We start from the raw sequence: 26,288 nt of genomic DNA, 5'->3' as shown, positions 1-26,288 counted from the left end.
TAAGTAAAGTGCTGCAACTATGAGTTGATGCTTCTCATCTCTCTCCCTTCTATCTGCACCTGTCTGCCCCTCTCACTCTCACTCTCTCTCTTTCTTTCCCCTTCTCGCTAAAACAACAACAAAAACCCACAACAGAGATATGTAGCTGAAAGATGGATAAATATGTAGCTTTAATAAAAATTTTAAACTTATAGTGATATACCAATCATTTTAGGCTATTACTTTCAGATAGAAAAATCATCTTTCAGTCATGCTACAGAAAGTTTCAGAGAGCTAGAAGATTAAAAGATTAAAAATAATGATGAAAAAAAGAATAAAAGCAACATCTTCAAAAAGAGATTAATTATCTCATTTCAACACTATTCCATAAACCTAATCAATCCTTAGAGCATGTTTTGTTCATCTAAAACAAAATCAAGGCAGACCAGACTGAGTTGGGTGTCATTACTAAACCAGAAACGAGAAGACAGAAACACAAGACATGATCTATTTTTATTTTAATAAAATGTTTTTAAAGTCTTATTAATCATAATTTAAAACAATTATATTAGTTATCTTGGCTATTAGCACTACCATATTTAAACAGAATTTAAACACAAAATGTATATAAAGAATAGATATGTGGCCCTGGCTGGTTGGCTCAGGGGTAGAGCGTCGGCCTGGCATGCGGGGGGACCTGGGTTTGATTCCCGGCCAGGGCACATAGGAGAAGCGCCCATTTGCTTCTCCACCCCCTCCCCTCCTCTCTGTCTTTCTCTTCCCCTCCCGAAGCCAAGGCTCCATTGGAGCAAAGATGGCCCAGGCGCTGGGGATGGCTCCTTGGCCTCTGCCCCAGGCACTAGAGTGGCTCTGGTCGCGGCAGAGTGACGCCCCGGAGGGGCAAAGCATCGCCCCCTGGTGGGCAGAGTGTCGCCCCATGGTGGGCGTGCCGGGTGGATCCCGGTCGGGCACATGCGGGAGTCTGTCTGACTGTCTCTCCCCATTTCCAGCTTCAGAAAAATACCAAAAAAAAAAAAAAAAAAAGAATAGATATGTAATAGCACAGTAGGTACCATTTATTGAGTACTTATATAGCATACCAGACAGAAACCAAGGTTCTTTACATTGACTGATGATGAATCTATGCTAGAAAGTATCTTGCCAATGTCAGTGAGCAAGCAAGTGGCAGAGTCAAGATTCAAACCACTACTCCACAGCTCCTGTGCTATAAAGCCAACTACCTGACCAGATGGCCTCAATGGAATTGAAGTTCATGGTATATAAGCAATTCTATTTTTTTTTTTTTCTTTCATTTTTCTGAAGCTGGAAACAGGGAGAGACAGTCAGACAGACTCCCGCATGCGCCCGACCGGGATCCACCCGGCACGCCCACCAGGGGCAAAGCTCTGCCCATCCTGGGCGTCGCCATGTTGCGACCAGAGCCACTCTAGCGCCTGAGGCAGAGGCCACAGAGCCATCCCCAGCGCCCGGGCCATCTTTGCTCCAATGGAGCCTTGGCTGCGGAAGGGGAAGAGAGAGACAGAGAGGAAAGTGCGGCGGAGGGGTGGAGAAGCAAATGGGCGCTTCTCCTGTGTGCCCTGGCCGGGAATCAAACCCGGGTCCTCCGCACGCTAGGCCGACGCTCTACCGCTGAGCCAACCGGCCAGGGCCTATATAAGCAATTCTAAATGGATGAAAACTATGACCCACTGTCCCAATGGATATGAACATCTTAATATCTAAGGAAAACAACATAACTTAGTAATTGCATTTCTGATCCTCATTTTGGAAATAAAAAATGATATGATTACATTAAAAAGTTTTGCAGTGAAAGAAACTATTAACAAGTTGAAAAGAGAACATACTGAATGAGCATTGATATTAAGCAATGACATATCCAATAAGGGGTTACTGTATTTTTCGCTCGATAAGATGCACCCTCCCCCCAAAAGTGGAGGGTAAAATGCCCATTCATCTATGGAGTGAATGTTCATTTTCTTTAGCTGCTGTGGGGTGCTGCGCCGGTAAACATATGTAGAATGAGTGCCAGCGGGAGCATAATCATACCCACCACGGCGGCATGCAGAACGCTGGCATCTGCTGAGTGATCTCCTGGTTTCGGTTTCCACAGCTGCATGTAGCGCAGGAGGGAAGGTGAACAACGACGTTGTGTGGGAGCATTCACCTGGCATCATGGAGGGCAGACGTGAGAGGCATGCTACAGTGGTGGAGGGCTGCGTTGCAGCTGCTAGACCTCTGTGTGAAGTGCTCACATCACTTGATGCCCTATTAGTGCTTGACCAGTTTAGAGCACATATTAGTGAAATCACAAAAAAAAAACTTTAAAGAAGTGAAGACTCATCTAGCTGTAATTCCTGGGGGTCTTAGCAGCCAGTTGCAACCTCCCTAGACGTTTCCATCAACAAACCATTTAAAGTCTTTATGCGAGAAGAAAGGAACAAATGGATGGCTGCTGGTAATCATTTGATACCAACTGGACAAATGAAGAGACCCACTATCACTCAAGTTTGTGAATGGGTGAAAACATCATGGCAGTCAGTGAAAAGTGAAACCATGGTACGGTCATTCAAAAAATGTGTCATTAGCAATGCCTTGTGGCACTGAAAATGGTATATGAAAAGAGCAAAAAAAGTGATACCAGTGATTGTGAGCAACTGAGCTTCTTGAATTCTGACACCAGTGATGATGAGTTCCTGGGGTTCCCGGACAACTAGAAGAATATTTGAACATTAAAGTCTCTTCTCATTTATTAATAACAGTGCTAATGGTTGTTAATACTGCTGTTGAGTTTACATTGTTGAAATATTATTGTGGTATATTTCATTAAATATTTTAACACACCATTTGGTTCAGAATATTTTTTTTATTTCCCTCCTTAGAACCCTAGGTGCATCTTATGGTCAGGTGCATCTTATGGAGTGAAAATCCTATGGTAATATCCAAAATATATAAGAAACTCTAACAACACCAAATTTTCAAACAACCTGATTAAAAAACATGCAGAGGGCATGAATAGACACTTCTCCAAAGAGGGCATACAGATGGCCAATAGACATGAAAAGATACTAAACATCACTGATTATGAGACAAACTCAAATCAAATGCATATCTGAAACACAATGAGATATCACCTCACACCTGTCAGAATGCCTATCATCAAAAAGATAACAAATAACCAGGGTTGGCAAGAACATGGACAAAAGGGAACTGCCGCACACAGTTACAAATTGTAACTTGAGGGTTACAAATTGGTGCAGCCAATATGAAAAACAGTATTGGGGATCCTCAAAAAATTGAAAACGAAACCACCTTACAACCCAGCAATTCTACTTCTGGGTATATATCCAAAGAAATCTGGAACACTCATTTGAAAAGAACATATACACCTCTATGTTCACTTCAGCATTATTTATAACATGAATATGGAAACAACCTAAATGTCTGTCAATAGATGAATGGATCAAAATGATCAGAACATATATACAATGAAATACTACTCAGCCATAAGAAAGAATAAAATCTTTCCATTTATGATAATATGGATGGACCTAGACAATATTGTGCTATGTGAAATAAATCAGAGAAAAAGAAATATCATGATTTCACTTATTTGTGAACGCCTAAAAAAACAAACAAACAGAAACAAACTCATAGACATGTAGACCAAATAGATGGTCACCAGATGGGAGGAGGGCTAGGGCATGAGTGAAAAACATAAAGGGATTAAAAACAACAAAATATCAGGTATAAAAATAGGTACAGGATAGATAATATAGTCAATAATACTATAAAAACTATGTATGGTGCTAGATGGGTACTAGACTTAGCCGTGTCATTACTTCCAGGTATATAAATTATTAGTCACTATGTCGTACATCTGAAACTAATATATTATTTGTCAACTGTAATCAAAATATAAATTAAAAAAAAAACCAAAAAACTCACTACAGATGCTATAATTCTATATATAGAAAACCATAGACACCACAAAAAAGACTCTTAGAAGCAATAACAAATACGGTGAAGTTACAGGGTACAAAATCAATATACAAAAATCTGTTGTGTTCCTATATATTAACAATGAATTATGAGAAAGGGAAATAAAGAAAACAATCCCGGCCCTGGCCGGTTGGCTCAGCGGTAGAGCTTCGGCCTGGCGTGCGGGGGACCCGGGTCCGATTCCCGGCCAGGGCACATAGGAGAAGCACCCATTTGCTTCTCCACCCCCCCCCCCTCCTTCCTCTCTGTCTCTCTCTTTCCCTCCCGCAGCCAAGGCTCCATTGGAGCAAAGATGGCCCGGGCGCTGGGGATGTCTCCTTGGCCTCTGCCCCAGGCGCTAGAGTGGCTCTGGTCGCGGCAGAGCGACGCCCCGGAGGGGCAGAGCATCGCCCCCTGGTGGGCAGAGCGTCGCCCCTGGTGGGCGTGCCGGGTGAATCCCGGTCGGGCGCATGCGGGAGTCTGTCTGACTGTCTCTCCCCGTTTCCAGCTTCAGAAAAATACCAAAAAAAAAACAAAAAAAACAAAACAGGTAAGATGAGACTCAGAGATATGGACAACAGTGTTGGGGTTTCAGGGTGGGGGGAGGAGAGGGAGGGGGTTGGGGAAGGGGAGGGGCACAAAGATCGTGGCTTTTCAGCATTTGCCATATTCCCCCTTTAATGTATAGACAGACAGCAAATATTTACTTATGGTGTTTCCACTATAAAGACTGCTGTCTTAGGGACAAATGCTGATGAATTTTTTCAGCAGTTCCTCCTTCTTCAAAGACTTATATGTCAACATAGAGCTCCATGTTTCTTTTTTTTTTTTGAGCTCCATGTTTCATAGGACATACTCAAGCTCACTCCATGCTCCCTGGAGCTTTAGCACAAGGGAATGCCCTTTTTTTTTCTCTCTCTCTCTTTTTTTATTTTTGTCGTATTTTTTCTTTTATTTATTTATTTTTTGTATTTTTCTGAAGATGGAAATGGGGAGGCAGTCAGACAGACTCCCACATGCGCCTGACCGGGATCCACCTGGCATGCCTACGAGGGGGGAATGCTCTGCCCATCTGGAGTGTTGCTCTGTTGCAACCAGAGCCATTCTATCGACTGAGGCAGAGGCCATGGGGCCATCCTTAGTGCCCGGGGTGTCTTTGCTCCGGTAGAGCCTTGGCTGTGGGAGGGGAAGAGAGGGACAGAGAGGAAGGAGAGGGGGAGAGGTGGAGAGGTAGATAGGCGCTTCTTCTGTGTGCTCTGACTGGGAATTGAACCCGGGAATCCTGCACACCAGGCCAATGCTCTACCACTGAGCCAACTGGCCAGGGCCTAAGAATGCCCTTATTGATCAAGCTACCCAAAAGAAAATTATATGGAGCAACCATGACAGACCGAGCAAGTCAGTCTCATACTATTCATCACCAGAACGCTGCAGCCCGGTGTAAACAGTTTCAACTTTCTTGGGAAGCAGCACGGCAGATTGGGAAATCCTGTCCAAGGGGTCCTATACTGCCCCTTCATTTCGAGTTAACCCTTAAGGACCCCTACCAGGACAACTTTGGCAGATGGATATTACTCATATACCTTCATTTGGCAAAAAGTCGTATGTCCACATTAGAGTGGATACATATTCCGGATCTATAGTAACCTCTGTCAGAACAGGAGAGGCTGCTAAGCATGTTATAGCTCACTGTCTGTAGGCATTGTTCTATTATTGGATTTCCTAAGCTGGCTAACCTGAAAATGCTCCTGCAAATGGAGCAAAAGCATTTACTGTATTTTTTTTTTTACAGGGACAGAGAGAGAGTCAGATAGAGGGATAGATAGGGGCAGACAGACAGGAACGGAGAGAGATGAGAAGCATCAATCATCAGTTTTTCGTTGTGACACTGTAGTTGTTCATTGATTGCTTTTTCATATGTGCCATGACCGCGGGCCTTCAGCAGACTGAGTAACCCCTCGCTCGAGCCAGTGACCTTGGATCCATGCTAGTGAGATTTTTTGCTCAAGCCAGATGAGCCCATGCTCAAGCTGGCTATCCTGGGGTCTCGAACCTGGGTCCTTCCGCATCCCAGTCCGGTGCTCTATCCACTGCGCCACCGCCTGGTCAGGCACATTTACTGTATTTTGTCATGCTTACAATCTTTAAAGTTAAGGTATTATTAAAGTGTACTCAGCAAACATTTTAAGGTCAACTTAAAAAAAAAAATTAAAAGGGGGTAGTCATATCCTGGAACTCCTACGGGTCTACCATATCATGCTTTTTACTTAAAAAAATTTTTACATTTCTTTTGAATGCTGATGAACAGGAGACACCAAATCTTTTTCGCCTGCAAACTAGTACCTTCTTTATTAGATCCAGCTAATAACACTGTTTTGTCTTTTTCCAAATAGCTCCAGATATATGGAAAAGATTTATATAGGCGGATGGGGATCCTCAAACCCCTCAGCGAGATCTTCTGAGCATGGCTTTTAAGATACCTAGAGGCAAAAAAGCCCAATAGAGATCAGGGGAACTACCAGCTTTTAGGATACACCCTTAAAGGCTCCAACGCCCCAAAGGGGTCTCATAGAATGCCATCTGGGTCCTGCTTCAATAGTGGAAACGAAGGTCATTGAGCTAAAGCCTGCCAGGCTTACATGCCTCTGCTGTGAGGAAACAGGGACACTGGAAGGTAGGCTTCCCCCTCACTCCTCTAAGGCAGGGTTCAGTCTCCTCCAGCCCTGCTCTAACCACCTATGACCTAACCTTGCCCAGAAAGCTGGGGTTTGCCACTGAAGGCTGAAGGTGCCCAGGGCCGTCGGCCCCATCTACGACACTGTGGACGAGCCTAGGGTATTTCTTCCAAGAAGCAGGTAAACTGATCTCATTTGCACAAGGGCCACTTAATTTCGTTTTGCCTGAATAGTCAGGTTTTTTATTCTTCCCTCAAAGATCTCTGTTGTGGGAGTTGATAGTCCTATTTTCTGCGGCTTTGCTTAATATATAGTGTTTCCTTATCCCTCCTACCTCCAATGCCCCACTCATATTTCAGGCTGGGACCTATTCCTAATTTAGCGCTCTCTTTCCCCCTATTGCCAACTTCTATTATGAATCTACCTTTGCCACCCAGCTTAGGGTATCCCAAGGTTCTTTTTACCATGCCACAGTCACAGAGCTCCAGGGAAAAGCACCCTGGTCTCATCTCTCCAGGCAGAGGAGAACACAAGCTCCATATCCACGCATGCTGCAAATGGCTTTTCCAGTCTACCTGAATCATTACCAGCTAGAAGCAGCGGTCATTGGGACTTGGACATGAGCTGCAAAGTATAGAATGGTGACAACAATTCCAGTGCCATGCGGACTTTTCCTGGATGTGGACTTTTCCTGGATTCCTGCTCCCTGTGATAGCTCCTAACAGACCGAACTGTGGTTGGGTTGCATTTTTCAGGGATTTGGCATGGTGATGGGGCCAACTTGGACTTGGAGAACATGTTAAGGACACTACTCTTTTTTTATCTTTTATTTATTTATTTGTTTGTTTGTTTGTTTATTTATTTGGGGGGGAGAGAGAGAGAAGGGGAGGAGCAGGAAGCATCAACTCCCAAGGGACACTACTCTTTTATGGATTCTTGTTGTATTGGCCAAGGTTTCCTTAAAGGCTTTTAATCACTGTAAAAAAAATAGAAGACTGGATAAAGAAGATGGGGCACATATACACCATGGTATACTATTCACCTAGAAGAAATGATGACATCGGATCACTTACAGCAGAATGGTGGAATCTTGATAACATTATGCGGAGTGAAATAAGAGAATCAGAAAAAAACAAGAACTGCAGGATTCCATACATTGGTGACACATTAAAGCGAGACTAAGAGACATGGACAGGAGTGTGGTAGTTACGGGGGGGGGGGGGGGCGGAGGGAAGGAGGGAGAGGGGGAGGGGGAGGGGTACAAAGAAAACTGGATAGAGGGTGACAGATGACGATCTCTCTTTGGGTGATGGGTATGCAACAGAACTAAATGACAAGATAACCTGGAAATGTTTTCTTTGAATATATGTACCCTGATTTATTGATGTCACCCATTAAAATAAAAATTTATTTATATAAAAAAAAAAAAAACGGGAAAAAAAAAGGCCACTAAATAATGATAAAGGGAGTAATCCAACAGGAAGATATCAACATTATAACTATCTACGCACCTAATAGAGAAGCACCTAAATATGTAAAGCAAATTTTGATGGGTATAAAGGGTAAGATCAACAGCAATACTGTAATAGCAGGGGATTTCAATACCCCAAAACATCACTAGATAGATCCTCAAGAAAAAAAATTAACAAAGAAACAGAAGACTTAAAGGACACTTAGATTAACTGGCTTTAATAAATATCTTCAGAACCTTTCACCCTAAAGTAGCAGAATATACATTCTTTTCAAGTGCTCATGGTACATTCTCTAGGATAGACCACATGTTAGGTCACAAAAATGGTCTCCAAAAATTAAAAAGATTGAAATCATATCAAGCATTTTCTCTGATCACAATGGCATGAAACTATTAGAAATCAACTACAACAGAAAAATTCAAAATTTCTCAAACACATGGAAACTAAATAGCAACTTGTTAAATAACGAATAGATTAACAATGAGATCAAAGAAGAAATATAAAAATTCCTAGAAACGAATGATAATGAGCATACAACAACTCAAAATTTATGGAACACAGCAAAAGCAGTACTGAGAGGGAAGTTCATAGCACTACAGGCATACTTTAAGAAGCTAAAAAAGCTCAAATAAACAACTTAACACTGTATCTAAGCGAACTATAAAAAGAACAGCACATAAAGCCCAGATGTAGTAGAAGAAAGGAAATAATAAAGATCAGAATGAAAATAAATGACATAAGAAACAATACAGAGGATCATTGAAACCAGGAGCTAGTTCTCTGAAAAAGTAAACAAGATTGATGAACCTTCAACTAGACTCACCAATAAAAAAAGAGAGGACACAAATAAATAAAATTAGAAATGAGAGTGGAGAAATAACAACTGACACAACAGAAATACAAAATATTGTAAGAAAATACTATAAAGAACTATATGCCAAAAAAACTAGACAACCTAGATGAAATGGACAAATTCCTTGAAACATACAATCTTCGAAAAATCAATCTGGGAGAATCAGAAAACCTAAACAGACCAATTACAACAAATAAGATCGAAATAGTTATCAAAAAACTCCCAATAAAGAAAAGTCCTGGGACTGATGGCTTCACCAGTGAATTCTACCAAATATTCACAGAAGAACTAATTCCTATCCTTCTCAAGCTATTTCAAAAAATTCAAGAGAAAGGAATACTTCCAAGCTCCTTTTATGAGACGAGCATAATTCTGATTCCAAAACCAGGCAAAGACAACACAAAGAAAGAAAATTATAGGCCAATATCCCTGATGAATACAGATGCTAAAATCCTCAATAAAATATTAGGAAACCGGATCCAAAATATATGAAAAATAATCATACACCATGGACAAGTGCGATATATTCTTGGAAGGCAAGGCTGGCACAATATTCGCAAATCAATCAATGTGATTCATCACATAAACAAAAGGAAGGAGAAAAACCACATCATAATTTCAATAGATGCAGAAAAACCTTTTGATAAAATCCAGCACCCTTTCATGATCAAAACTCTCAGCAAAGTGGGAATACAGGGAACATACCTCAACATAATAAAGGCCAGCTATGACAAACCCACAGCAAACATCATATTCAATGGGCAAAAATTAAAAGCAATCCTCTTAAGATCAGGAACAAGGCAGAGGTGCCCTTGGAACACTCTTAATAGTCCTGGAAGTCCTAGTCACAGCAATCAGACAAAAAACAGAAATAAAAGGCATCGAAATTGGAAAAGAAGAAGTAAAACTATTATTATTTGCAGATTATATATATTTCTATATTGTATGTAGAAAATCCTAAAGTTTCAGTCAAAAAACTACTGGACCTGATAAATGATTCAGCAAGGTGGCAGGATATAAAATTAATACTCAGAAATCAGAAGCATTTTTATACTCCAACAATGAACTGTCAAAGAAATTAAAGAAACAATCCCCTCACGATTGCAACCAAAAAAATAAAGTACCTAGGAGTAAATTTAACGAAGGAGATAAAAGATTTGTACTCGCAAAATTATAAAACATTGATAAAATAAATCAAGGAAGAAACAAACACTTGGAAGCACTATGGTGCTCATGGTTAGGAAGAATAAACATCATTAAAATGTCTATGTTACCCAAAGCAATTTATAAATTCAATGCAATACCAATTAAAATGTCAATGACATACTTCAAAGATATAGAACACATATTCCAAAAATTTATATGGAACCAAAAAAGCACACGAATAGCCTCAGCAATCTTGAAAAGGAAGAATAAAGTGGGAGGTATCACACTTACCAATATCAAGTTATACTACAAGGCCACTGTACTCAAAACAACCTGGTACTGGCATAAGAACAGGCATATAGATCAATGGAACAGAACAGAGAACCAAGAAATAAACCCACAGCTTTATGGACAACTGATATTTGACAAAAAAGGTAAGAGCATACAATGGAGTAAAGACAGTCTTTTTAATAAATGGTGTTGGAAAAATTGGACATTTACCTGCAAAACAATGAAACTAGACCGCCAACTTACACCATTCACAAAAATAAACAAAATGGATTAAAGACTTAAATGTAAGCCGTGCAACCATAATCATCTCAGAAGAAAACATAGGCAGTAAGCAATCTGACATCTCTCACAGCAATATATTTGCCGATTTATGTCCACGGGCAAGTGAAATAAAAGACAGGATAAACAAAATGGGACTATATCAAACTAAAAATCTTTTGCACAGCAACAGACAATAATAACAATAAAAAGACAAACTACACAATGGGACAACATAATCGACAATACATCTGATAACAGGTTAATAATCAAAATTTATAAAGAACCTGTAAAACTTAACACCAGGAAGACAAACAATCCAATCAAAAAATGGGCAAAAGAAATGGACAGACACTTCTCCAAAGAGGACATACAGATGGCCAATAGGCAGATGAAAAATGTTCAGCATACTAATCATTAGAGAAATGCAAATTAAAACCACAATGAGATATTACCTCACACCAGTCAGAATGGTGCTCATCAACAAAACAACACAGAATAAGTGCTGGTGTGGATGTGGAGAAAAGAGAACCATCCTCCTCTGGTGGTGGGAATGCAGACTGGCGGAGCCACTGTAAAAAACAGTATGGAGATTCCTCAAAAAATTAAAAATCAAACTGCCTTTTGACCCAGCTATCCCACTTTTAGGAATATACCCCAAGAACACCATAAAAACACAAAAAAGAGAAATGCACCCCCATGTTTATGGCAGCATTGTTCACAATAGCGAAGGTCTGGAAACAGACCAAGTGTCCGTCAGTGGCCGAGTGGATTAAAAAGCTTTGGTACATATAAACTATGGAATACTACTCAGCCATAAGAAATGATGACATCGGATCATTTCCAATAACATGGATGGACCTTGATAACATTATACTGAGCGAAATAAGTAAATCAGAAAAACTAAGAACTATATGAATCCATACATAGATGGGACATAAAAATGAGACTCAGAGACATGGACATGAGTGTGGGGGTTACGGGGGGGTGGGGTGGAAGGAGAGGGAGGGAGTGGGGGAGGGGAGGTGCAAAAAGAAAACCAGTTAGAAGGTGACAGAAGACAATTTGACTTTGGATGAGGGGTATGCAACATAATCAAATTCAAAATAATCTGGAGATGTTTTCTCTGAACATATGAACCCTGATTTATCAATGTCTCCCCATTAAAATTAATAATAAATAAAAAAAAACTCAAGGAATTCATTAGAACCAAACCAATGCTGCAAGAAATGTTAAGGGGCATGTTGTAAACAGAACAAAGGGGAAAAATATCTACTAAAAGAGGAATGTAGATTTAAAGAATAAAATGGCAATAAACAACTACATATCAATAATAACCTTAAATGTAAATGGATTAAATGCTCCAATCAAAAGACATAGGGTAGCTGCATGGATAAGAAAACAGGATCCATACATATGCTGTCTATAAGAGACCCACCTCAAAACAAAAGATACACATAGACTTAAAGTAAAGGGATGGAAAATAATATTTCATGCAAATGGAAATGAAAAAAAAGCTGGGGTAGCAATACTTATAACTGACAAAATAGACTTTAAAACAAAGGTTATATACAGCAAGGGATAAAGAAGATCACTCTGTAATGATAAAAGGAGCAATCCAACAGGAAGATACAACCATTATAAATATCTATGAGCCTAGTATAGGAACATCTAAGTATATAAAGCAGATTTTGATGAACATAAAGGGCGAGATCAACAGCAATACTATAATACTAGGGGATTTCAATACCCCACTAACATCACTAGATAGATCCTCAAGAAAGAAAATTAACAAAGAAACAGCAGCCTTAAATGACACACTAGATCAACTGGATTTAATAGATATCTTCAGGACCTTTCACCCTAAAGCAGCAGAATATATATTCTTTTCAAGTGTTCATGGTACATTCTATAGGATAGACTACATACATCTTAGGACACAAAACGAGCCTCAGTAAATTTAAGAAGATTAAAATCACATCAAGCATCTTCTCTGATTACAATGGCATGAAACAAGAAATCAACTACAATAGAAGAACTGAAAAACACTCAAACACTTGGAAACTAAATACATGTTATTAATATTAAATAATGTTTGTGTTAAAAATAAGATCAAGGAAGAAATAAAAAATTTCTTTGAAACAAATGAAAATGAACATAAAACAACTCCAAATTTATGGGACATAGCAAAAGCAGTACTGAGAGGGAAGTTCTTAGCATTACAGGCATACCTTAGGAAGCAAGAAAAAACTAAAATAAACAACCCTAGGTATAAAAGAACTAGAAAAAGAACAGCAAGAAAGCCCAGAGAAGTGGAAGGAAGGAAATAATAAAGATCAGAGAGGAATAAATGACATAGAGGCTAAAAAAGCAATACAGAGGATCAATGAAACCAAGAATTGGTTGTTTGAAAAGGTAAACAAGATTGATGAAACTTTAACTGGAATCACCAAGAAAAGAAGAGAGAGGACTCAAAATTAGAAATGAGTGGAGAAGTAACAACTGACACAGCAGAAATATAAAGGATGGTAAGAAAATACTATGAAGAACTGTATGCCAAGAAATTAGACAACCTAGGTCACTGGTTGGCAAATCACAGCTCACAAGCCACATGCAGTTCTTTGGCCAGCTTAGAAGTACCCTAATTTTAAGTTAGTAACAATGTACCTACGTATATAGTTTAAGTTTTAAAAATTTGGCTCTCAAAAGAAATTTCAATTATTGTACTGTTGATATTTGGATCTATTGACTAATGCGTTTGCCAACCACTGACCTAGGTGAAATGGACAAATTCCTTGAAACATATAATCTTTCAAAAATCAATCTGGAAGAATCAGAAAACCTAAACAGACCGATTACAACAAATGAGATCAAAACAGTTATCAAAAAACTCCCAATGAACAAAAGCCCTGGGCCAGATGGCTTCACAGGTGAATTCTACCAAATATTTAAAGAAGAACTAATTCCTATCCTTCTCAAGCTACTTTCAAAATATTCAAGAGGAGGAAAGATTTCCAAGCTCCTTTTATTAGGCGAGCATTATTCTGATTCCAAAACCAGGCAAAGAAAAAACAAAGAAAGAAAACTATAGGCCAATATCCCTAATGAATACAGATGCTAAAATCCTCAACAAAATATTAGCAAACCGGATCCAGCAATACATGAAAAAAATCATACATCACGATCAAGTGAAATTTATTCTGGGGAGGCAAGGATGGTACAATATTCACAAATCAATAAATGTGATTCATCACACAAACAAAAGGAAGGATAAAAACCACATGATAACTTCAATAGATGCAGAAAAAGCATTTGATAAAATCCAGCACCCATTCATGATCAAAACTCTCAGCAAAGTGGTAATACAGGGAACATACCTCAACATGATAAAGGCCATCTATGACAAACCCACAGCCAACATCATATTCAAAGGGAAAAATTAAAAGCAATTCCCTTAAGACCAGGAACAAGGCAGGGCTGCCCCCTTTCACCACTCTATTCAACATAGTTCTGGAAGTCCTAGGCACAGCAATTAGACAAGAAGAAGAAATCAAAGGCATCCAAATTGGAAAAGAAGAAATAAAACTATCATTATTTGCTGACGATAGAAAACCCTAAACTGTACATAGAAAACCCTAAAAACTTCCGTCAAAAAACTACTGGACCTGATAAATGAATTCAACAAAGTGGCAACATATAAAATTAATATTCAGAAATCAGAGGCATTTTTATTTACTAACAATGACCTGTCTGAAAGGGAAATTAAGAAAACAATCCTCTTCACTATTACAACAAAAAAAAGTAAAGTGCCTAGGAGTAAACTTAACCAAGGAGGTTAAAGATTTGTACTTGAAAAATTATAAAACATTATTAAAAGTAATCAAGGAAGATACAAGTAAGTGGAAGCATATACCGTTTTCACGGATAGGAATAAACATCATTAAAATGTCTATATTACCCAAAGCAATCTATAAATTCAATGCAATACCAATTAAAATATCAATGACATACTTCAAAGATATAGAACACATATTCCAAAAATTTATATGGAACCAAAAAAGAACACGAATAGCCTCAGCAATATTGAAGAAGAAGAATAAAGTGAGTGTTATCACACTTCCAAATATCAAGTTATACTACAAGGCCATTGTACTAAAAACAGCTTGGTACTGGCATAAGAACAGACATATAGATTAATAAAATAGAACAGAGAACCCAGAAATAAACCCACATCTTTATAGACAATTGATATTTGACAAAGGAAGTAAGAGCATACAGTGGAGTAAAGACAGTCTCTTTAACAAATGGTGTTGGGAAAATTGAACAGCTACCTGCAAATATATGAAAGTAGACCACCAATTTACACCATTCACAAAAATAAACTCAAAATGGATAAAAGACTTAAATGTAAGTCATGAAACCATAAGCATCTTAGAAGAAAACATAGGCAGTAAGCTCTCCGACATCTCTTGTGGCAATATATTTGCTGATTTATCTCCACGGGCAAGTGAAATAAAGGAAAGGCTGAACAAATGGGACTTTATCAAACTAAAAAGCTTTTGCACAGCTAAAGACAATATGAACAAAATAAAAAGACAAACCACAAAATGGGGAGAACATATTCAACAATAAGTCTGATAAGTGGTTAATAACCAAAATTTTTAAAAAACTTATAAAACTCAACACCAGGAAGATAAACAATCCAATGAAAAAAATGGTCAAAAGAAATGAATAGACACTTCTCTAAAGAAGACATACTGATGGTCAATAGACAGATGAAAAAATGTTCAACATCACGAGTCATTAGAGAAATGCTAATTAAAACCACAGGAGATACTACCTTATACCAGTCAGAATTGCACTTATTAACAAAACAACACATAACTGCTGGCGAGGATTTGGAAAAAAGGGAACCCTCCTGCACTGCTGGTGGGAATGCAGACTGGTGCAGCCACTGTGGAAAACAGTATGGAGATTCTTCAAAAAATTAAAAATGGAACTGCCTTTTGACTTAGCCATCCCACTTTTAGGAATATATCCTAAGAACACCAAATCACTGACTCAAGAGAAGAAATGCACCGCCATGTTTATGGCAGCATTTATAATATCCAAGATAAGGAAACAGCCCAAGTGTCCGTCAATGGACAAGTGGACTAAAAAGCCATGGTACATATACACAATGGAATACTATGCAGCCGTGAAAAAGGAACTCTTACCGTTGCGACTACATGGATGGACCTGGAAACTATTATGTTAAGTGAAATAAGCCAGGCAGAGAAAGAAAAGTATCATATGACATCACTCATCTGAGGAATCCAATGAACAATGTGAACTGAGGAATGGAATATAGAGGCAGATGCAAGATCAAAGGGACCAGAAAGAAAACGGACAAAGGGAAAGGGGATGAGAGGATGGGATCAGAGAAGGGAAAGAGATTGGTGAAATTATATATACATCACACAGTGTTATAGAGAGCAGAAAAGAAAATCCTGGAGGGAAGGGGGGATGTTAGGTGGAGGGGGCAAGGGGAGTGTTGTGGGAACACGGGGTTGGGGGGATGTATTCGGTGGGACATTTCAATCTATTTAAACACAGTAAGTTAAAATTAATAAAATAAAAATGAATTTTTAAAAAAATTATAAAGTTTATTCTTCCTTATAAAAAACTTTTAAAATAATTCCGTATCATATACTATTATCCTCTCAGATGATTGAATGTTCATTCCCCAGGTGTAAATATAATTAGCTTGCTCCTAAAATTCCAAATGAAACATAGAATTTGTTTCTGCAGGGTAGAAATTCACTCACACTAGGTTGCAACCTGTGTCTTCAAACATTATCTTACCTTTTGTTTATGGAAAAATGAATGAATTTGTTGTTCAAATTCAAAACAATATGGAAAATGATTTTATTACCTGTTACCATTTAATGGTTTCAACATCTTTTAGGCCAACCCTAACTAATGCATAAGAACTGAAACAGTTTGATAGGGAGCTAAGTCTCCAATGACATACTCTAGCAGCAGAACTAACACTGAATAACTAATATAAGAAAAAAAAAGACACTAATCAGGAAAATGTCTTTCAAAAATTACTGGGAGTGTGTTACAGGAATTCTCAAAAATCAAGACAATTTCCTGTTCCTACATAGTCGAAAAAAAGAAAAATGCTCAACCAACTAGTAGTAATGAAAAGAAAGGGACAAACAATATATTCCAAAGGAGACTTAAAAAGATATACAGATGAAGTAGATGAATCAAAAGTAACAGCAGTTTGGTGCCTGAGCAACCATGTAGATGAGGACCTCTCTCATAAACTCAGGAAACAGTCAGTTGATAGGAAAGGAAATGAGACCAGTTTACCTTGTGGAAGTGAATGTTAGCAAGTGGGTATATTTAGCATATCTTAAGTATTTGCAACTAAATCATAGGTAATTGAAGACGCAGGACTTGGGCCTCTTGTAGAGGCTTAAACACATGAAAATATTAAAATCTCAGAGTGAAAGATATAAATTCCTAACGTGCAGCTAATGAAATTCATTTCTGAATCCTTAGTGTATTACAAATACTTTCTCAGATAGTTGCAGTTATTAAGTGTTTATTTTACCCCCCGACTTAAACAACTTCCAAATAAAAGAAGCATCACATTGGGATGTCATTTCTAGAGAGATATAATTTAATACTATGGCAACAAACTCCAGACTGTCTATATGTCAATTTTCTCTCCCGGAATAAGAAAGTATTTGCAATTAGCCTTCTCTGAACCATGTCTAGGATCAAACCCCCATCTAATTGATATAGCTTTAACACTTTATCTTGGTCATTTTTTTCTATTAAGTGTAACATTTCTATTTCTACATTTTTTGTTCCACTGATAATATTATCTTTATCCTCTCTCCTAGATATATTTGAAACTTTCAATTCTGAATCTCCAAGTTAAAACTTGACATTATCAAAAATATTAAGAAAGCTGGCTTGAAGAAGGAGTCACTGGCTCAGCTGGAGCGTCCCACCCTGCCACTCCCCATCAAGGCACACATGAGAATTAATCATTGAACAACTTAAGTGACACAAGGACAGAGTTAATGCTTCTCATCTCTTCTTGTCTGTCATTCGCTCTCCAATTGAAGTGAAGCGAAGTAAAATAAAACCCTCCATCAAACAAAACAACTGTCTTCTATGAATCGTTTCAATGCCAGAAGTACTTTCAATGATACTTTCTGCTCCCTATCTTTTAGAGTTGGCCCACATTTATCATTTAATCTCCTTCACACCTTCTTTCCACCTAGTGACCTTCTTTTGTCCATTCTTTTTATTTAAACATACCCCTTATGTGTCTCTAGGGAAAAAAATTTGTCCATAACTTTGGGAGTCAGCTTTCTAATTCTGAAACAAAAAAAGCTGTGGTGTGAATCAACTCTGTCTCTCACTAAACAGCTGTGCAGCCTCTGGCAAATTATTAACATTTCTGAGCCTCAGTCCTCTCATTTGTAAATGGGAGATGATACCATCTATCATGCAGAAATGTTTTTCAAATTAAAGAAAAAATATGTAACAAATCTAGGAATGATAAGTGGTGAACATTATTTCATAAACTGATGGTTATACATAAAAATATGTATGCTATAATCAAAGTAATTATCTCAGAGGCCATTACAGAACTTTGCTACCAAAAGCACTGAATGTACTTCCTAATTCTGGTCTCAATTCAAGGACAGAATACAAATTGCACTATTTCAATTCTACTGGAGAAGCCATCAGGGGAATGTGTAATGGAAATATGAGCTACATTTGGGCAGAAAGGGATGGAATACAAGCAAAGGAAAGCCAACTCCCAAGGTTTACCATACTCCAGCATCCTTGTAGCAAGGATGTACTGAAGGTACATGCCGCTGAAGGTAGCAAACTCTTCCCTGCAAAAGGAGGTTTACAGTACATGTCAAGCAGAGAGCTGCTAAATTTCATCATTTAGTCTTCCAGTTCCAGGCAGAAATCAGGACTAGTGAAGTGTCTCTTCAAATCACTGCTGATATGAAACATGGAACAATGACCATGATGATGGCAATGACAAATATATTAACTTTACAACTAATATCTGAGATAGACTGCATTACAGGCACTGTGCTGTTTTATAGTCAATATTAATCCTTAAAACAATTCTATGAGGTAGATACTTTTATCCTGTTTGACAAATTTAAAAAAAAATGAAGCTTAGCAGAACTGGGATTCAAACTCAGGCGACAGTGAAAATTTCATACATCCAACAACACATCAACAAGTTATGTACTAACAATAAATTACCCAATCATTTCAGCAGTCAGTTATTTGGGTATCTGTGTGAAAATGTGAGTATCATATTTCTAAAACAGTAGAAGAAAAGCAGGATTGAGGCAGAAAGAAAAAGCTACATCCCATAGCAATTGTGCAACTTTCAAATACTAAATATCATGACACTCAAATTGAGCATGGTCTGCTGTGGAGATAATTAGAGCCCTCTAGATAAAAAGTTCTCCAATTGTTCACATAGTGATGGACAGGACACTTAGAAACTGATGATACCGTACCATAATATGCTCAACCACACCTCCATGGACCTCCATGGGACTACCTACTCCTGTGAAGGCCTAAGCAAAATTATCAGAACATCATGTACTGTATTTTTCGCTCCATAAGACGCATCTGATCATAAGATGCATCCAGAGTTTTAAGGAGGAAAATAAGAAAAAAAAATTCTAAACCAAGTGGTGTGTTAAAATATTTAATGAAATATACCACAATAATATTTCAACAATGTAAACTCAACAACAGTATTAACAACCACTAGCACTGTTATTAACAAATGAGAAGAGACTTTAATGTTCAAATACTCTTCTAGTTGTCCGGGAACCCCAGGAACAGATCATCACTAGTGTCAGAATTTAAGAAGCTCAGTTGCTCACAATCACTGGTATTACTTTCTTCGCTATTTTCATATATGATACCATCTTCAGTGCCATCTAAGGCATTGCTAATGACACATTTTTTGAATGACCGTACCAGGGTTTTATTCTTCACTGACTGCCATGATGTTTTCATCCATTCAAACTTGAGTGATAGTGGGTCTCTTCATTTGTCCAGTTGTGTCAGATCATGATTACCAGCAGCCATCCATTTGTTCCACGTTCTCGCATAAAGACTTTAAACACCATATACAGACTGGGTAGGGGGGATAAATGAGGGGTTATGGTCAGCAGCTGGGGGTTAGGTGACGGGGTTAATGTCAGAAGCTAGTGAGGCGGGGTTAGGTGAAGGGGTTTGCGCCAACGGCCGGCCGGAAAGATGTAGGCAAGTTGTAGCACCAGTCCAGCAAGGGAACTTGAAACACAGTGGTGGGCTTGAGGAGCGCAGTCTATATAGTTTCATCCTATTTTTTCATCTATGAGCATCTTTTTTTTTTATATTTATGGTACACAAATGAAGCCTCTGTGTGTTCCAGAATTATGCTTTTTAGAAAAATCGGTGTTAGTACTCGCGTACCAGGCTTACTTGCACTTTGCCCCCCTGAAAAACTGGCATCTGTAATTGGGCGGTGGCAGTCAAGCCAACTGCAGGTGTGCAGGCGCGTAGTTTCACCAAGGGAGCGTGGTGCAGGTAAGTGAAACTAGTCTTTGAGGAGGGAAGTTCTTTGCAATCGGGATGCCCCCGAGCCTAGTGAGCAGGTACTAAGAACCATTTTTTTGCAAACTGGTGATGGTTTGCTTTAAAGATGAAATCCAGTAAAAAATGACTGGACTTCCCATTAGTCCACATTGGCCCTCCGTACCACTGGAAACAGGGCCGCTGATACTTACCACTTTGCTATTTGTGCCCTATATGCCCGCAAGCAGTTTATCATGCTCGCTGTATAGCTGTGCACATTACTGCACACCCTGAAAGCCTGATGGGCTGCTCTGTGGCTGCTATAGACTGCTTCTAAAAGAGGTACTGTAAATATCAGCAGTTCCTGGTAGTACAGAGGACCAATGCCACAAGGGGGCGACAAAGTGGACCAAAATACAGAGTTTTGGTCCATTTCCTTGGGCATCCCAATTTGGGATACCCCGCCATTGCTCGTAAAAAGTACCTTTTCCATGTTCCCAGGGTACATGTGCAGGCTCTGGTCCAATCAGCGCTTTATGTGGCATAAGGTCCTGTATCAGAGCTCTAGTATTTGGAGGAAACGGCTGCATCCCCGGTTCTACTGCAGTCTGCGGAATGCTCAGGCGTCCAGCCTATCTGAATGGCTGGGCTCGGGAGTGTGCTTTAGCCGCAAAGCTGCAGCGTGAAACCCCAGAAAAGGTGTCTATGGGTGATCTAGGGCAGTGGTCCCCAACCTTTTTCGGGCCACGGACCAGTTTAATGTCAGAAAATATTTTCACGGACCGGCCTTTAGGGTGGGACAGATAAATGCACAAAATAAAATTATGTGACCAGTGTAAAAACTGTGATATTTTTAAATTGTTGAACTTATGAGAGAAGCGTCAAGAGTGAGTCTTAGATGGATGTAACAGAGGAAATCTGGTCATTTTTTAAAAATAAAACATCGTTCAGACTTCAATATAAATAAAACGAAAATAATGTAAGTTATTTATTCTTTCTCTGCAGACCAGTACCAAATGGCCCACAGACCAGTACCGGTCTGCGGCCCGGGGATTGGGGACCACTGATCTAGGGGATAGTAAATCTGCTGGTTCTAGAGTCTTTTAGACTCCAGGACTGGCCATTCAGGTTGTTGTTATTCTTTAATTCAGGATACCCCCTGCTGCTGCACTAGGGAAAGTCCAGTTATTTTTTACTCTAATGTCACTACATAGGTAAACTACCTGGATTACAGCTGGAATAAACTGATGGAGATGAGCAGCATAGCCTCTTCCATCTGCCACTGCTTTGCCTGTGCTCTCACTGGCTTCCCAGCTCACTGCTCGTGACTCGCATCCTTGGCCCCTCCCCTATCTGCCAGCCAGCCAACCAATGAAATGCTATTAGGCTGGCAATAAGTGACATCATCACTTCACACAGAGCTCCAGCAGCTGCAGCGCAGCCCTCCACCGCTGCAGCGTGCCTGTGACGTCTGCCCTGAATGATGCCAGATGAATGCGCCCACACACCGTCGCTCCTCTTCCTTCCTGTGCTACATGCAACTGTGGAAACCCCAGAACCAGGAGATCACTCAGCAGATACCGGGGTTCCGCACACTGCCCAGTTCAGCAATCACGCTGAACTGGGATAAATGGCTTACGTATGTTGACTCATCCAAAGTGAGAGAAAAGAATGGTGCTGCATTTATGTCCTTCACTTGTGTTGCCTCAATTTGATTTGCCATCATGATAGTATGATCGTGAACAGTTCTTGCCGACAGAGGCATTTCTTTTATTCATTTGATTATCTTGTCTTTATCCAAAAAGTCGTCAAAAAGTTCATTGGCAACATCAAGCATGAATGTTTTGGCATACTCCCCACCTGTGAATGGCTTTCCGTTTCTCACAATTGCTAAAGCACCAGCAAAGCTAGCTGAATTCCATTTACCTTGTCGGGTCCAAACACAAGAGTTGCTGCTAACTAGCTTGCACTCTGCACAGTAGCTCTTGACATGCTTTCTTCCTGCTGTCCCCCCCCCACCCCCCGCTGGATATTTCGATGCAAATGTAGTATGGCGTGTCGAAGTGCCGCTTTATATTTGACCATTTCATCAATGCAGTTTTATCTTTGCATATTAGACACACTGCAGAACCTGCTCTCTCCACAAAAGCGAATTCCTCTGTCCATTCCTGCTGAAAAGTATGATACTCCTCATCTTTTATTCTTTTAACCATCTTCTTTGTCAAAAGGGTTTTTGCAATTAGCTGATTACTTGATTAAAAGGAGGGAAGTTTACTTCCGGACCTCACAACGACCCATGTACCTCACACATTATCCAATAAAAATTTGGTGTTGCCCAGAGAACAGCTGTAATTGGCTCCAGCCACCCGCAACCATGAACATGAGCGGTAGGAAATGAATGGATTGTAATACATGAGAATGTTTTATATTTTTAACATTATTTTTTTATTAAAGATTTGTCTGCAAGCCAGATGCAGCCATCAAAAGAGCCACATCTGGCTCGCGAACCATAGGTTCCTGACTCCAGTGCTCCAGAAGATGCACGGCCATTTCTACCTCCTCTTTTGGGGGAGAAAAAGTATGTCTTATGGAACGAAATATATGGTACCTCTGAACCTGTCACCCACTCAGGAAAACACATTAGAATGAAAATGAGTAAAAGAGGTATGAATTTTCTCTGTATCGAAAATATTAATATTTATTGTTCATGGTACTATGTAGCAGACATGTTCTAAGCCCTTTGCCTATGTTAACCTTCAAATGACATTATGAATTAGATAATATTTTATTCCCATCACACAGATGAAGTAAACTGAAACACAAAACAAGTAATTTGCTGCTAATCACTTCCAAGGGAAATGACAGCACTAAGAGTCTAATAAGGAGGTCTGGGTGCAGAGCCCCAGCACTTAAAAACAATACACTGACTGCCTCTTCGCTTTTCCTGTGGACAGGTATCAGGGGAATTCCAGGAATTCAACATTACACAACCAAAAAGATAAAATCTGCCTTTGCAACACATACCCAAAAAGCTCTCTAGGACTGTGAAGGTTCCCTCCTCCACCAAGATTATTTTTTCCACCAAGATTTTAATGTCACAGGGACCTTAGATGCCAATCTCAAAGGCCTAGAGGAAGACTTAATTTAGAGCCATTCTCCTTAACCCTTGGGTTAAGATGAGCAGTAGGAATCTCCTTAGTAACCCTAGCAAAAAACACTGGGTATTAGCCCAGCCCCACAGTGCTATTACTTCCGGGTTACACAGACTCAACAAAGTTTTACGCAAATAACAGGAGCCCAGCCCATGCTCTGAAACAAGACTGTGCATTCAAGATTCTCTCAGTCTTCTGGGTAGGGTTATTCACATATCATTCATTCAACATTATTTACAGTGACTCACCCAAGAGTGGTATAGGCACTATTCTATTCTAAGGGCTGGAATACACCTGTGACCAAGAGATCCCACACCCATGCAGTTTACATTCTAAAGGGATAGAAATATGGGTCTATATGGACCAATAAAGGTCAGCTCCAAATACAAGAGGAAAGGGTGCTGGCAACCATCCTAAATTCTGGGTGAAAAAAATATAAGCAAAAAGGGATACTATTTATTCTGAATGATAAAATGCTGGAATCTTTTCAACTATAACTTGAGAATACCAGAAAAACTGCTGCCAATGCTGCTGACAACTTGAAATAAAAACCAATATGGATGGATGGCACTGTTTTGGGCTCAGACTAACTTAACAGTGCCTACCTCCAAGTACCTAAAGGGAGAAATGAAAAGGATAAAAATACATAAGCTTGGGCCATTTATCTCTCTTCAGAATCGCCTCCCAAAACAGGAAAAAGAAATGTCTAGCAAAGAATTGCAAATTTTGTCACCTCTTGACACTGTTAGTATCGGTCGTCATGCTAATATAAGGAAAAGGATAACAAACAACAAAAAGGATTATGGCCGGTTGGCTCAGTGGTAAAGCATCCACCCAGCATGTGAAAGTCCCAGGTTTGATTCCTGGCCAGGGCACACAGGAGAAGCACCCATCTGCTTCTCCACCCCTCCCCCTCTCCTTTCTCTCTATCTGTCTCTTCCCCTCCCACAGCCAAAGCTCCATTGGAGCAAAGCTGGCCTGGGCGCTGAGGATCACTCCATGGCCTCCACCTCAGGCGCTAGAATGGCTCCAGTTGCAATGAAGCAACGCCCCAGATGGGCAGAGCATTGCCCTCTAGTGGGCATGCCAGGTGGATCCTGGTCAGACGCATGCAGGAGTCTGTCTATCTGCCTCCCTGCTTCTCACTTCAGAAAAAAAAAAAGGATTATGGAAGAGAATTCTTTTACCAGCAGAAAGTGGAAGCTAAGGCCAGAGATGATCCACAGTTCTTTACTCTGACAGTAGCTCACATCCAAAAAGTGGAAAGCAGTAGGGGAGACCACCACACACAGACAGACTACAGGTTTCCTAAAGTAGTAATGCCAGAATGTGAAGCTTGATTAAGCATTAAAGAAACTTGAAACTCTTGCCCTACATACTGTCTCAATCTCAGAATGGCAAAATTAACACCAGAGCACAAAAATAAGGCCCAGCATATACCTTATTGCTTGTCACATAATACTGACATTCTTGCTTGTCACATAATACTGACATTCTTACTCTTGTACTTCCCTTCTGGGCAAGGAGAAGATGCAATGGGGTCAGAACTGTGCTTCTAGTCATTTCTGTATCCCCAGCATGTAGCATTAAGCCTATTACAAAGGAGACACTCAGAAAATGCTCCCAAGCTGCACTACAAACAGCAAGCATCCTCAATATGAAAATTATAAAGATATGGACAATTGGTGAGAGACACATCAAAAACTACTCTCTTTGAATATTCTCACCAAAGTTGCTTAATTAACTTAAATAATAACTTAGAAAAAGTTAATCGTCTAAAAAAAGAGAGACACTTATAAAAGAAAACATAGCAAGAGAGCAAGACAACTCAAATTTCGGATAATGTATCAATGAGCTTAAGTGCTCAGATTTTAGGTGTATTAATATCAATGCAATTCAAAGCCAATCTCTGCAGCCTTAACTGCTGGATTATTTTCAGCTCACAGAATAAAGACTACATGTTTCATATACATGGCATAATGCACTCATTCACTCCTGTATCTTCATGTCTTTGTCACACTGGACACAGTGGGAGGAGTTGCCACACATCTAACACTGAACAGGAAAGTACAGGGTTTGTAACCTTATGGATAGAGGATCCTTCTTTCCGGTCACATTCATCAAAGATCTATCTAGCCTAAATATAAATCGCTCCGATCCACTCTGACTCATTGCAGAAAACTGCAATGATTTTTGTCCTTCCCAACTGCATGTGGGAACTCAGTGATGTAACCATAACTAGGTTTCAAATGCATTAAATCACATACCTAGAATAGTACAACACAATCCAACCATGTTTAACAGCTGCAGCAATCTATGGATTAACTAATTTTTGCTTCCACCCACACTGTTGATGAAATATTTAATGTGTTCTGCCTACTTAGAAAACAAACTTGAAGAAACCAAAGGGTCTTTACTGTTTCTATATTAAAAGTGCTAAATTCAATTGCAAAAACATTTTTTAATTTTTTTTAATGGAACAAATTTAAACTATGATAACTCCATGGTAATGAATACTACATACCAGTTAAAAGTGAGACAGAACTACAGTATATAAACTGACAGGAAAAGACATGCTCCTTATAGGGGTGAGGACAGAAGGCAGAACAATGTATACAATATGTTAAAAATACACAAATTAGTCCCTGACTGATTAGCTCAGTTAAGAGCGATTGCCCAAAACAAGGTTGTGGATTCGATCCCCAGTCAGGGAATACACAGGAAGCAACCAAAAAATGCACAACTGAGTGGAACAACAAATAAATGCTTACCACCTTGCCTCTCCCCTCTCTCTCCCTTCCTCTCTCTCTTTAAAAATCAGTAAAAGTTGCCCTGGCCGGTTGGCTCA

General features: G+C 39.4%; 1 protein-coding gene across 8 annotated transcripts in view; it reads right to left on the bottom strand.

The window, feature by feature from the left end:
• PEAK1 (pseudopodium enriched atypical kinase 1) overlaps nt 1–26,288 on the bottom strand; it is a 264,660-nt gene that overhangs the window by 212,820 nt on the left and 25,552 nt on the right. Inside the window, exon 1 of one of the 8 annotated variants that reach the window (XM_066342887.1) lies at nt 11,129–11,180. The exons of the other annotated variants lie outside the window; for them this stretch is intronic. The gene's annotated coding sequence lies outside the window, so the exon portion shown is untranslated. Of the gene's footprint in view, nt 1–11,128; nt 11,181–26,288 lie in introns of those variants that run through there. 8 annotated transcript variants of the gene reach the window in all.

Source organism: Saccopteryx leptura, chromosome 6 (genome assembly GCF_036850995.1).
Source record: "Saccopteryx leptura isolate mSacLep1 chromosome 6, mSacLep1_pri_phased_curated, whole genome shotgun sequence".
In the NCBI taxonomy this organism is placed as follows: Eukaryota; Metazoa; Chordata; class Mammalia; order Chiroptera; family Emballonuridae; genus Saccopteryx; species Saccopteryx leptura.
Note: the sequence above shows the minus strand (reverse complement) of the source record. Positions and strands in the feature narration are given on the sequence as shown.